This window comes from Nicotiana tabacum, chromosome 8 (assembly GCF_000715075.1).
Source record: "Nicotiana tabacum cultivar K326 chromosome 8, ASM71507v2, whole genome shotgun sequence".
In the NCBI taxonomy this organism is placed as follows: Eukaryota; Viridiplantae; Streptophyta; class Magnoliopsida; order Solanales; family Solanaceae; genus Nicotiana; species Nicotiana tabacum.
The window spans coordinates 119,980,636-119,996,307 of NC_134087.1; positions in this window are offsets into that span (position 1 = coordinate 119,980,636).

A 15,672-nucleotide genomic window follows, 5' to 3' on the forward strand; every position below is an offset into this window, starting at 1 on the left:
GATGTCGCAATTGCGAAGTATGGTTTGCAATTGGAAACATCGCAAAAGCGAGACAAGGGTTGCAAATGCGAACCCTGTCACAAAAGAGCAAAAGTCGCAAATACGACAATATGACCGCAAATGTGAACTTACCACTATCGCAAATGCGATCAAAGCTTCGCAATTGCAAAGCAGACACAAGTGGTCAGTGATCGCAATTGTGACCACTTCTTTCGCAAAAGCGAAGGTCCACAATTTGCAAATACGAACAAATTTCTCGCAAATGCGAGATTCACACAACCCAGCCCATGCTTGCAAATGCGAAAAATTCTTCGCAAAAGCGACGCTCGCAATTGCGAGCCAGTGCAACAGAGCACCAGAATTGGTATTGCGCCTGCACACTTTTCATTAGCAAAACCCATCCGAAATGTATCCGAAACTCACCCGAACTCCTTGGGCTTTAAACCAAAGATGCACAAAAGTGTAATAATATCATACGAACTTGCTCGTGTAATCAAATTACCAAAATAACATCTAAATCTACGAATAAATCCTCAAAATGAATGAAATTTCAAAGTAAACATAAGAACACTAGAATCACATTTAGGCGTCCGAATCATGTCAAATCAATTCCGAATTGAACCAAATTTTGTAGACAAGTTTCAAATAGCAATACAGAACTAGTCTAAGTTTCAACATCAAAATCCGAACCGGTTAGCTAAGAAGTCAACTTTCGGTCAAACCTTGTAATTCTTCAACTTTCAAAAATGTTAGTTTTCAGCAAAATGAGTTAAAACAAGTTAGAGAATTTCGAATTTAATTGCGCGCGTACGCTCAAGTCCCAAATCACGACACAGACTTACCGAGACCGTGAAATACTAATCCGGGTTCGTTTATATAAAATATTGACCGTAGTCAATTCAAATCATTTTTAAGGTAAAATTTACATTTTCTTAAATTTGTCACATAACAACTTTTCAGTACAAGATGCAGATTGTGCACGCAAATCGGAAAATACTAAAATGGAGCTAATCGAGATCTCGAAATATCAAAATTAAGGCTAAAACCCAAAATGACCTTACGGGTCATCACGAGGACTTTGTATGAATATATAATGATTCGTATAATAACTAAAGGAGATTGGTTTGTTGAGAAAATGAGAGGTTTTCACGGTTGGATGCTAAACAATTCTAGACCATTTCCTCCTAATTCCCAAATATTAAATGTTAACCAACTCAAGACCATTTCCTCCCATTCATCACAACTTTTCGAACATTGGTGAAATGTTAATGTACTTTGAGTGTGTGTCATTGTATGTGGACATTTTATTTTCTTGTTTGAGATAAGGGAATATGATTTGCTTGTTGTCAATATTCAATGTTTCACATTGAAGCTTTCCTGAGTTCAAATATATGTTATGTGACATGGATAATTGATTTTATGATTAAAAAGTAAAATGCTTCATTTTTTTTTGATTTACCCAGCCTACTTTATAGTTTTGTAATTCTTTTATCTCGACATTTGAGACACTTGAATTTACATACCTTATAAAGAAAAAGAATATTTGACGCATCTGAATTCATCTTACAACACAAGTTCTAAGGTTCATGCTTAGTTGTTACCTCGGGTTATTATTATTATTATTTTTCATATAAAGAAAGTATGCCGATGATCAAACATATCAAAATATGCATCAATAAAATTCTCGACATATAGAATGACATGTATCTTGACTTAAACCAATTTTAAGGCCTGAAATAATAAGACGTTGTTGCCGGAAAATGAAAAATATTGGGCCCGTGCTTGCATGGTCTAACCTCATCTAGTATATATATACCGTGCTTGCATGGTCTAACCTCATCTTATATATATAGATATAGACACACACACATACAAAAAATCAAACCTCTCTATAATAGCATCATTATATTTTTTTAATTTTTATAGTGAATGGATGTTATACACCTATAAAAATATTTTACGTTTAAATATATTTTAGTTATTATAGTTAAAAATTAACCAAAGGTCATTTTTTTTGTTTTTAATGTTATATATAAAAGATAAAAATTTAATTTAAATTAAAAAACTTAAAAAATATACATATTTCACTGACTAAATGTCCAAAAAAGCTAATATATAAGTAAATTCATAACTAATTATACAAAGTTTTAAACTCTAAGCACACATTTTAAACCTACAACAACAACAACAATAAACTAATGTGATCACGCAAGTAGGGTCTAGGGAAGGTAGTGTGCACATAGACCTTACTCTTACCTTGTGAAGGTAGAGAGGCTATCCGATAGAACCTCGGCTCAGTAAAAATATAGTCACAACATTATTAAAAAAAAATATAGTAATGGATACAATAATGGAAAATAATCAATAACAAGGAGCATTAACATCAATAAGATTTAAATTCTTCCACGATTGATGAAAAAAATTATGTAATTATAGCTTGTTATGAGAGGAATCAATGTGTTACATAAATACTTTAATGCGCTGCAAGAAGTATCGAGTCTAATGAAAAACTTAAACTTTAGAGTGTATTCTTCAAATCTTATAACTTATGGACGAAAAGAACTGTCACGACCCAAAATTCGATTCCACCAATCGTGATGGCACCTAACCCAATCCGCTAGGTAAGCCAACTAATAACTATCCGATTTAATGAGATTTATTAAGAGAAGAAATGATAATACAACTACTTTTATACAAAAAATTTCCCAAGGACTGGTAGTACAAATCATGAGCTTCTAAGATTTAATTTTTAGAAAACGAGTTTAAATAATTACAACATTTTTTTGAAGAGTAAATGAACAGAATTCGAATCTAAAGCTACCAAGGACAAGTTATAGCCATAACTGGGATGCAATTACATCTTCAAATCCAGCTTCCGCCGTACACAACAACATTAACATCCAACATCTGCACACAAGGTGCAGACGTGTAGTATGAATACAACCGATCCCATATACTCAATAAGAAACAAACCTAACCTTAGGTTGAAAGTAGTAACGAGTTGGGACAATGGTCAAAGTCCATCTCCAATAACTAGCAATAGTTCATAACAACATAATCAAAATGGTGCAGGAAATAACTCAGAGGTATGATGCTCAACTCATTCATAATTAAGATGTTTTATTTTCAGATAGCACGAGGAAAGTACATCTTTATACCTACATGTTGATATGCAAGTAAAATCATGAATGTCACCAAAACTGGGTAGCATGAGGGAAATATATCTCTATACATGTATCTCAAGTACGCATGTCAAATGCAATGGATCTTAGTGATGAACTCATGTATTCACGCTCTCAGAGTACTCATTCTCACCGTCTCGTATTCTCACTCATCATGCTCAATACTCAGCACACTCAATCACTCAAGACTATAAAGGGGATCCAGCTCAAACGTAAATAAATACTCACACTCAGTCACTTAGTACTGTACAGGGAAGATCCAACCCAAAATGTAAATAAATCCATGGCAAATCCAGCCTAATGCAAATGAATTCAGGGCAGATCCAGCCCAAAAATCAATAGCAATTGCACTCACTGTTGGTGTGCGTACTCCAGAGGGGCAGATCCAACCCAAGCGCTATAATAAGCCAAATTCTGTCATGAATCGATAAAGCCTGCCACGATGTGCATTCGATCCCATAAATATCACTCATAATAGGCCATCGCCCTCACTCAGTCATCAATCTCTCTAGTCTCTCGGGCTAATAACACTCATGCTAAGCAACCTAAATCAATGATACGAGATGTGACGCTATGTAACGACCCGATTGGTCGTTTGAAGTATTTGCATTTCACTCACCAGTTCTTGGGCATGACTAGCCCCATAAGATGTATTATGACTTATGTAAATCGTCGGTTTTGGTTTTCAAGTTAGTTGGAATAGATATGGAAGAATGATTCTCATCTTGAAGTTTTAAATTTGAAAGGTTTGACCCAGTCTTGAATTTTTAGTATTCAGTCTTGAATTTGGATTTTTTATGATTTGGTTAGCTCCATTGGGTGATTTTGGACTTAGGAGCGTGTTCAGAATGCAATTTGGAGGTCCGTGGGAGATTTAGGCTTGAATTGGCAAAATTAGAAATTCAGCATTTTCCGGTCATTAGTGGAAATCTTGATATCGGGGGTTGGAATGGAATTCTGTAAATTTAAGAGGTCCGTTGTGTCATTTGCGACATTTGTGCAAAATTTCAGGCCAGTCGGATGAGTTTTGATAGGTTTTGGCATCGTTTGCGAAATTCAGAAGTTTGGAAATCCTTAGACTTGAATCCGAGAGTGATTTGATGTTTTGATGTTATTTTGAGTGTTCCGAAGATTGGAATAAGTTTGAATGGTGATAAGTGACTCATTGACATGTTTGGTTGAGGTCCCGAGGGCCTCGGGATGGATTTGAGTGGTTGACGGGAAGTTTAGCTTTGAGTGTTGTTGCAGATTTTGATGCTTCTGTCATTTCCGCATTTGCGGATTAAGGACCGCAAGTGCAGGGTCGCAGATGCATGAGGAAGGCCGCAGATGCGGTTTTGGACCAGTTGAAGCTTGATCGCAGGTGCGGTGATTTTATCATACCAGCAGGGCCGCATGTGCGGTGTTGTGATTGCAGAAGCAGTTTCTGAGGGCATTAGTGGGAACCGTACCTACGATGGAATTTTCACAAGTGCGGCGTCGCAGAAGCGGCATTTTGACCGCAGATGCAGTACCTTTCGGCAGAAAGTATAAATTGTGGACTTCGCAAATTTTAGTTCATTTTCCTCCAGTTTTAGTCGGCTTTTGAGCTTTTAAGAGCGATTTTGAGGAGGAATTCAAGGGTTTATTAGTAAGGTAAGTGGCTTGAGCCCTAATACTCGTATATGTGATGATTTCCCATTATTTAATCATGTAATTTATGAAGATTAGGGGTGAAAATGAGGGGTCAGGGCTGGAGATTTTTGGAGAGTTTGATTGAGGATGTGAGGGGTCAAATGGAGTCGGATTTTGATAAATTTGGTATATATGGACTCGTGAGAGGATAAGAATTTTAGTTTTGATATTTTTATCGGATTCCGAGATGTGGGCCCGAGGGTCGGGTTTGACCAATTTTAGGAATTTTGATTTAATTTGATAATTTTCGCGTGAGCCTTGTTCCTTTAGTATGTATTGATGATATGATTCTGATTTTGGATAGATTTGGGATGATTTAAGGCCGAGTCGAGCGGCAAGGGCATCGTGGTGTATATTTTTGTCTTCTTTGAGGTAAGTAATGATTGTAAATATTGTCTTGAGGATATGAAATTCCGGATTTCACATCATTTCACTACTTTGAGGTACAACACACGCTAGATGACGAGCGTGGGAACGTGCACCATTGGGGATTGTGACTTGGTCCGTCCCGTACGACTATTATGTCGCGTATTTGATTGAAAACTATTTGATGCTATTGTGTTTTGGAAAGCATTACTATGTTTTGAGCTGGATGCCATATTTGGGCCTCGTGCCAACTGTTTGGACCCTTAAGGGTTTTCTTTACTAAAATTCCTCACTGTTTTGATTTAATAACTGTACTTAGTCATGCTATGTTTTACTGATTACATAACTCAGTCTTATTTACCCTAATTTGATGCATAAATGATATTTCGACTAAGCATCCTGTTTTATTGTAGCCCGAGTGGCTTGAGAGGTTTCTGACAGAGTGAGGCCGAGGGCCTGTGTTGTGAGGATATCATGGGATCGAGCTGCGCGCTGCAGCATATTGTACTGATTTGTGATATATTAGAGGCTGAGGTCCTGATTTATTATGCCACGAGGTGGCTTGTTATGTGAGGCCGAGGGCCTAATCGATTATGCCACAAGATGGCTTGTTATAGCGCTTGGGCTGTAGGAGCCCCCAGAGTCTGAACACCCCCAGTGAGCGCGGGTACCCAGTGTGAGTGATGTGATGTGGCCCGAAGGACTGTTTTGATTTATGTTGTTGCCCGATGGGCTGATTACGAGTGATTGTGAGGTAGCCCGAGGGACTGGTTCTGTTGATATTTTGCCCGAGGGCTGGTTTATGATTCATTTTGCCCGAGGGGCTGTATATGAGTGAGTTTTTGCCTGAGGGGCCGACTATGTTTTCATCATTCCTACTCACTATTTCATCACTTGTTTGAAAACTGCTGAAAGATATTTTAAATGGATTTTTTTCACATCTTCAAACAATTTCTACCGAAAACTAGATTTTTAACAAAATGATTTGACATATATGCCATTTTGGAAACACATTGTACTCACTGTGGTGTTATGACGTGGATTATGTGTTTTTTTACTGCTAAGTTTTTATTTACTCTTATTACTTATTGAGTTGGCGTACTCACATTACTCCTTTCACCTTGTGTGCAGATTCGGGTATTTCTAAACCCTGTAGCGGGTATTGATTACTCAGTGGCAGGTTCATCGGAGTTAGCAAGATAGCTGCCCGACGTTCACAGCCTTGCTCTTCTCTCTCTTATCTTTCTTAGACTGTTATAGTATATTTTTAGGCTCTTCATTGTATTCAGACCTTAGTAGATGCTCGTGACTTGTGACACCCTGATATCGGGCTTGTGTTATTTTCTTCCGCACTGGCTATTTAACTTATGTTATGAGATTCTGTTAATTTAATAGCTTAAAAATGACTTTTATGAAATACTGGTTTGATTTGGGATTTGTGTCAGCTGGCCTAGTTTCATTATAGGCGCCATCACGACCGGGTCGATTTTAGGGTCGTGACAAGTTGGTATCAGAGCCTAGGTTACATATGTCTCACGAGTCATGAGCAGGTTTAGTAGAGTCTCGCAGATCGGTACGGAGATGTCTGTTCTGATCTTCGAGAGGCTGCAAAACCTTTAGGAAATCCTACATTCTTGAATTCTTATCATGTGTCCTTGATTGAGCTTGAAATGTAACTCTTTGAATTCCTTCCACGCGTTCGTATGTGCGCATGAGCACTCGGTATTAGCTGTGCATTGACGGGTTGTGATTCCTTGATCGAGGGGCGAGATGCGATTTCTTTGTGTAGATGTTGGGCCAGTCTGGAGGATTTGAGGCCGGACTCTACTTGTAGCTTGAGCACTGAGGTGTTGATTGTTTGAGCACGTGCTTCTGGATATATACGTTCATAGTGTCCCTATTAGTGGAAGTGATGACTGGATGGCTATGTGATGAGTATGATGTGATTGCGAGAGGTGTTCATATGATTTGAATGTGACAAGAAGGGCCTGCTTGAGGATAGAAAGAACTATTTGGTACTCGATTTTCATCTTGATTGGATGTATATCCCCGAGTTATAGGTGTGTGAAGGATCTTTAAATGTTGTCTAGTTGGGGAGTGGTGTAGATTTCATGTTACGATATGAGTTCAAACTCAGGAAGAATTAGTGATTGCGTGATGTCTATGACGGTGGAAGGGTATGAAGAGATGTTAGTTTGAGGCTAAGCAGGTGGGTTATCTCCTGCGGAGTGTTCTGAAGTTTGTGTGATCCTTATGTTATTTGTTGGAAGACCTCTTTTACCAGTGAAATATATGTGTTGCAATTTGAATTTGGATCGCTTAAAAGAGTGGGCTTGACTGTTACAAGAGTGAATGCGAGATTTGCCGAAGATTTGATGTACTAGATGAATTGTGTTGCATGAGCTTATGAAGGGTTGAGTTTAATCTTGCTATGGTATTATGGTGGTATTGGAGTATAGGCATTGCGAGTTATTGTGTGTTTTGATCTATGGATTTGAGCCACATGGGGGAGTCTGCTATTGATCAGTTGATTGCATGGTTATGTGCTATGTTGGTTCCAGTTTGAGGCATACTTGTGAATCAGTTATGGCTTACAGAGGTTGAGATCGAGGATGACTCGAGTAAAGGAAATTTTGGATAGGGGTTGTGTTATGCTTTATGGGTGTATAAGAATCATGGAATGCCTTGAGTTGTTATTGGTGAAGGATGTAATGTGAATGGAGCAAGAAATTATTTGGTCGCATTAAGGTGGGGTTACATTCCGGGGTGTTGGAGTGCTGATAGAGCATAGGTTGTCCAGTCTATTTGATTAGTCTAATTGAGGTTTGAGCAGAGTGGATGACTTCCGAGAGTGGTTTTGAAGGGTTCAAGATTTACATGTAGCAATTGGGGGATCTTCAGGATGTGTATTTGGCTAGAAACTGAGGTTTACATTGGAGGGTGTCAAGACTTGTGACATTTATATATCATTATGGATTCTACATATCAGTATCAAGAAGGTAAAGTTAATGGCTTTGGATTCGCAGGAAGTCTCTTTATGGTAAGTATTTGAAATGTGATGCTTTTAGGGATATTTAAGAGAGTATTCATCGGCTTATGAGCCTTAGACTGTGTGATTTTATGCTTGGGTCTTGTGTGGTGAGTCTGGGTTGAGGACTGCAGTATCATGGTGTATGCGGCGAAATTGGAGGGTCCAATTTCTCGTCATCAAGGCACCTCAGAAGATCGTCTCGAAGTCTCGATGCTACTAGGTCATGGTCGAGTTTCCTTCCTCGAGGTTCGTCGAGGCCCAATCTTGGGATAACATTGACCGCGGCTGTGATAGAGATGGGGAGTTCCTAAGGCACGTGGCCAGGACTGATAGGGCCTAGTGGACTACTCTAAACCCGAATCAAGGCTTCACCTAGGTGTCCCATCTCCATATCTTTGTAATTAATGAATTTTGTACTATGTTGGGATTCCCCTCCTATATAAAGGGGATCCTTGTCATTTTGTAAATCTCTGTTGCGTCAGTTGCTCCACACGATATATGCAAGAACATTCTATTTACTCTCTAACATACTCTCTTGATATTATTGCTTTCATTTATTATCTTCACATTTGTTCATCTTTTATTGCTTATCATTGGCCATAAAAAGCCTCCATTAACTCTATTATAACTATTAACCGTATTCCGACCCCCCTCGATAGGTTCCTACCGAGCTTCAAAATAGACCCCGAGGCCCCGAATCGACAAGCTCGAGGCCCCTATTATTGGCCCAACGGTTTGATTATCACCCTATCCTTAACTCTTATTTCGTTTCTAAGTCTTACATGCATATCACCAACTGCTTAACAAACTAGCATACAAATATATAACGTATTTTTAGAATCCCATAATCAAATTTAATTGTTATTACCATTTTTACGGTAAATAGTTTGGCGCCCACCATGGGGCTAAAAATAATAGTAATTATTTTCTTGCTGGTTTCATCACACAACGCAAGTTATCTTTCACGTTTTTTCTTGTCCAAGATCTTCGATTTCAGGTCAAAATGTCTAACTTAGTGAATGGAGGCGGAAACAACAATCTTGAGGACCACAGAGAGAACGACGTGGATGTTCCAGGTGTTGGTGTGACATCAAAAAACCCTGGGAATATGCCAGAACCAATCCCCGTGGACGCAGTCTCACACGATGCCCAACGCATCAACATAAGATTGCATACCGATAGGAGCGTGCGTTAGGGAGATCCACAAGAAGCTCAGAAAACTCCGACTAGGGAAGAGTGTGAGGTTAGCCTTCATGTTATTTTTGAAATGTTGCAGGCACAACAGCTAGCTATTTCTCAGCTGCAAAGTCACCAGAAAACTCCCAGCACGATAGCAACGGGGACAACTCCCCCAGCCGGACAGGTACTAGAGAGATAAAGCAATAACAGGTCGATGATCGATCCCGCCATCGTAAAAATGCTCGAGGGCCTCACCAGAAGGATTGAATCGGGTGAGAAAATGATAGAAGCCAATGACAAGAAGGTCAAGACATACAACTCCAGGGTCGACCAAATTCCGAGCGCACCCCCGGTCCTAAAAGGTGTGGATTCGAAAAATTTCATACAAAGGCCGTTCCCAGAGGAAGCAGCCACGAAACCTATTCTAAAGAAGTTCAGAATGCCAGATCTCCCAAAATATAATGGGACCTTAGACCCCAATGAGCACGTTACCACTTATACCTGTGCAGTAAAGGGCAACGACATAAAGGACGACGAGATCGAGTCCGTCTTGTTAAAGAAGTTTGGGGAATCACTCTCGAAGGGGGCCATGATGTGGTATCACAACCTAGCTCCCAACTCCATAGACTCATTTGTCATGCTGGCAGATTCCTTCATAAAGGCACATGCTGGTGCCATCAAAGTAGCAACGAGGAAATCTGACGTGTTCAAGATCAAGTAGAGGGAGAATGAAATGCTACGAGAATTCGTATCCCGCTTTCAAACAGAACAAATGGAACTACCACCAGTCTCCAAAGACTGGGCAATGCAGCCTTTACTCAAGGTCTAAATGAACAAAACTCGATGGCCTCAAAGCAGTTGAAACAGAATTTGGTCGAGTATCCCACTGTGACCTGGTCGAACGTCCACAACTGATACCAGTCGAAAATCAGGGTCGAAGATGACTAGCTAGGAGACCCCTCGGGCTCAGTATACCCAAGAAGGCTTCAGACGAAGGAACCAAAGCCAAACAAAGAAAGATATCGGCCATATACTGAAGACAGGAGGAACGCCCCAAGGCGCAACCCACCTCGCAATGATCGGAGGATAGACCAAGGATAGGATCCTCGAGGATTCATCAACAGAGCCAGATTCGATTGGAACGTAGGGCCAATGGGGTACCTCACTTATCAGAATACAACTTCAATGACGATGTATCGGACATCGTGTTTCCCATCAGTAAAATCAGAGATGCCAGGTGGACCAGGCATGTACAATCAGATCCTTCACAAAGGAATCATAACTTAGTGTGCGAGTTTCACAACACACACGAACACAGGATTGAGGATTGCCACCAACTCCTAGAAGAGGTAGCTTGACTACTTAACAAAGGTCACCTCCGAGAATTCCTCAATGACTGAGCCAAAATTCAGTTCTGAGAAAGAGAGGCGGCCAAGAAGAACGAAAAAAATGAGCCACAACATGTCATCCATATGATCTTGGGAGGCGTCGATGCCCTGTAGGAACCCATGATGAGAATGACAAAAATATCCATCACCAAAGAAAAGCGAACCCGTGGGTATATACCCGAGGATGCCCTCACATTGAGCGAAGAGGACACCGAGAGCTTGTCTCAATCTCACAGTGATGCACTGGTAATCTCTTTCCTTGTAAATTCTTTTCAAATAAAATATGTACTCGTGGATCCAGGTAGCTCGGCCAACATTATCAGGTCGAGGGTGATAGAGCAGCTCAGACTGCTTGACCAAATCGTGCCCACCACTCGATTCCTCAACGGATTCAACATGGCAAGTGAAACAATGAAAGGAGAAATCACCCTCCCAGTCACCGTGACCGGCACAACCCAAAACGCCAATTTCCATGTCATCGAAGGAGACATGAGGTACAATGCCTTGTTCGGACGGCCGTGGATACACTGCATGAGACTAGTATCGTCCACTCTACACCAAATGATGAAATTCCCGACAAAGGATGGGCTTAAAACCGTCTATGGGGAATAGGATGCGGCGAGGGAAATGTTTGTGGTGCACGACGTGGCACCGACACCAATACCTCTGCTCGCAAAAGAGCCGAAGGGTAATCAAGACACACCTTCGATTAAGACCGATTAAAAAAAGTAAAGGACCGTACTGCGCCCTCATCTCGAGTAACTAGGACATATCGGTCCTTGCAACATCTCTGGCACATCCCACACTAAGGTATAACCATCTCCCTTTTTGTTTCATATTTCATACTAACCCTTATGCAGGCGCCCAACCAAAGCAGTCAAAGTGCTAACCCAGCTCAAGACCTTAAGGTTTTAAAGTATCCGTTGCACTCTTTTCCTTCGACCGAGTTTTTATCCCAGGAAGGGTTTTACCGGCAAGGTTTTTAACAAAGCAACACCTACATGTTACCTAAGGAAGACTCAATGAGTATTCGAGGCTTCTTTTGCAATCAACCTCGAACACTAGGGGGAGGGGGGAATCCCCCGGAAGGTCACCCACTCGAAAACACCAAATGGGGTCCCAATAGAAAAATGATGTACCGGGCCAAATGGTCGAACGAACCATGTCCGTATAGCCGGGCTCCCGACGGCGAAAATATGTACACTTGTACCAAATAATTGAAGAATATTTTTTATCAAAGCATCTTTGTTTACCGTGAAAATGGTAACAACAATTAAATTTGTAAATGAGATTCTAAAAATACGTGATCTATTTCCGAGCCAGTTGTTAGAGCAGTTGATGCTAATAATATGGGGTTTGATGATGAAATGCAAACTAAAACGAGATAGTAATCGAACCAAAGGGCCTTCTGCCCGGATATAGGTCGGGTCAATGGGGGACCTCGAGGTCAACGTCAGGGTCGAGCTCGAGCTATCGGGGATAGTCGGGGGTGGGATAACAACTAAGGATATAATTAAACAAGGCTCTTTATGGCCAATACTAAGTTATATGATGAAGAACAAGTAAGAAAGCAATGAATATCAAGGTGACTTCGGGCCAGCAAGAACGAATAAGTTAGAAAGAAGAGAGAGAGAGAGAGAGACATTATTGCACTTGTGGAGAAATGGAGCAACATCGGTCCTTTACAAAGTGGCATGGATTCCCCTTATATAGGAGAGGGAATACCATATAGTACAAAGAGTATTGAATGTAAAGACATGGGGATGGGATGGCTAGGCATGGTACTAGTGCCTATTGACTCTAGCCGCTTGCCTCGGGAGTCCCCCGTCTTCGTAAACTTCGTTGGGTCGCGGACAGATTCCTTATCCTCAGAGTCTCTACAGGGTCACGGACGATCCTCGAGGGAGGTAGCTCGATTGTGATCCTCCAGCCTTGAGATGCTGGCATGAAATTCCGAATGTAACTCAATGGCGGGAAATAGATCCCCTTGATTTCACCGCATACAGATAATCTCCGTGTTTCCTAGAATGAAGTAATAGGAAAAGATATTGAATCATCGTCTCGAGGTCATTATTGCCATGATGTCAACCATCTAAGAGCATTATATGCCATGCCCCAGAGAACCGTGCAGGGCCACAGTCAGATGCGATAATCGAGAAACCCACAAACTACCATAGGCTCGTCTCTTCTGCTTCCCCAACAATTCCTATAAATGCACCGATTGCTAGATACTTCCCATCTTCACCCTTCTTACAAGTCTGCGAATCAGAATTTTACTATTTGACATCCTTCCCTTTTTTTACAGAAGGGTTTTACCATTTTTCATGGCTAGGACTTCTAGGATGGTTCCCTGATGGAACGATACTGCATCATCGTACTGATTACCTGAGGGAGAAAACAGATCGGTTCCCACTTTAGAGCAAGGTGCTCCACTCGATCTTGACACGTCGACGGATTTCAACATCGAGACTCCCTCGTCTATGCCGGGTCGATGTGAGCACATGTCTCGATATGTTAGCATCATGACCGATACTAGCAAGGTGAGGGAGGACTGCCGATGGAGAAAGGCAGTGGAGGTAGAGATTCCCGGCTCCAACAACAATATTACTGACTTCAAGGCTGGCTTCCTTTATATATACACTTATCCATTCACCCTGAGCCCTGATAAATCGGTCGAATCTCCTCCCTTGGAAATCGACCCGGTTATTCTTGACTTCTGCGCCTAATACCAGGTGACCCTTGGTCAGATCTACCCATCATTCTGGAGGATAATGTTAATGCTTAGGCATTTCACCAAAGGGGTTAGAGGTAAGGTTTTTACCCTTAGCCATTTGATCTGACTACACTGCCCTAGGTTGTATCGAGGCTTAATCAAGCTCCGCCACCGGTCCAAAAAGTCTTTTTTCATGAGCGTTGATGAGGGGAAGTACTGAGGATGGATGTGCAGGTTTATCCGAGTGAGGACCTAGGACATCATCCCGGCCCAGAGGATGCCCTTTTTGGAGCAGTGGAATGCTCGACGTAAGCGAATTTCCCTTTAACCACTTCTCGACTATTCTTTCATTCATCATAGTAACCTCTTTGTGCTTTCTGCAGCCGCTGCTTGACATCCGGAGGTGGTCCCAAATTTGTCGGGATGGATCAGGCATTTGGACCAGAAGTTCCCATACCGCGTTCGGTTTTGGACAGTCCTGGCTAAGGAGCGTTGGGTGACCAAGAATCACGGTGAGGTTCCTTTACCGCTTGTGCTTTGCATTTTGTGTTTCCTTCCAAGCCATTAGCGAAAATGCATCGTGGTTATTGTGCTGGTGCAGGTCTTGGTGAGAATATGTAGATGAGGCCGCCCTCTGATGGTGAATCAGAGGCCTTGGAGCCTGATATGAACAAGAAAAGGAAGAACATGACATCCATTGCCCGACCCGATAGGACTGCTGCTCTAACCTCCGGGTCGAATCGTGATATTGAAGGGCAGGACGATGATGTAAGTCCATTGAGGAGGAGAACAAGGTCCAGTGCAAGAGATTGTAGGTGCCCTGATCGGAGGCTACTGAATTCGGAATGGCTGGCTTCGGCTGAGCTGGTGAGCAGACGGTCCTTGAAGATGATGCTGATTTAGCTTTGAATTGTATGGCCGGATTTGGTGTAGCTTCTGCTAGGAGGACCGTTGTTGTTGACCCTGAGGGACCGAAGCTTGGGACCCTCCAGGAGCGTGGGTTGCTATTTGGAGAGATCGGCAAACCGAACGATCTTATTTCGAGCTTTTTAGTTTCATTAGGGCAGCTGAGGGATGCTGAAAGGATGGCTGGTGTCACAGCTGGGACTCCTCCTAAAGGGGAGATTTCATTGCCAACATTTTCGATTGCGTAATCGATAGGGATGATGTCGATATTTTTGGCGCTGTTACAACATCGAAGAAGTCCATGCAACAGGTGATAGTTTTCCCTTGCATATCTCTTTTCATTCTCGGGCGTTATTCACCGTCTTTCTCAACTTTCCCATAAGGAGATGTATGACCATGCCATTTTTCGGCTCAATGGGGAACGTTTTTACCACGAGAAGGAGCGTAATAACATTGCTTCGAAGCTGCAGGACTCGGAGGCTCGTTGTGCCTAGGGAGGCAAAGAGTCGGGAGAACTTCGGACCACTTTGGAGGCGACGCTCCAGGAGAAGGCCGCTCTTGCTGCTCAGGTACTCTGCCTCGCTCATACCCGCCCTTTTACCCCGTATCCACACATGTTATGGATTTATGTATTAATTGACTTGCCCTTCTTCATAGGTCGAGTTGAGTAACTTGTGGATTAGTCAGTTGAAAGTGGAGATCTTCGGGCTGAAAGAGCAAAACAAGATTGCGGCCGGGGAATTGGCAACATCCCGGGATCTTCTCGCGGATGCTCGCAAGGATATTGTTACTTTAGTGGCGGCTAAGTCTGGGGTCAAATGAGATATTGCCACTTATAAGGAGGATGCGACCACGACACATACATCTGAGCAGAGATTAATTTGAGCTGTCGAGTATGCCAAAGCGGAGGCGTAGAGGGAGACCCTGGAAGAACTTGAGGCCAGAGGCTTCAAGCTATCTGTCGATCCGGAGGAGGCTCGTGCTGTGGAAGGAAGACTGGTGCTCTTGATTACCCCTGATAGGGGTGAAGATGATAATGGCGAGGAGTAGTTTCCGAGCCTTTTTTGTATGCCTTTATTTTTGCTTCGTGTGTCCCCCCGGGAAACAAATAGTGTAAAGACATTTTTTTCTTTTCCAATGTATAAAAGGAGCTTTTATCCTGTCAGCCCTTCTCCTTGCTTCTTTGTTTTTGTGTTCCAGCACCGGCCTTTCGGGACCTTTTCGTGGGACAAC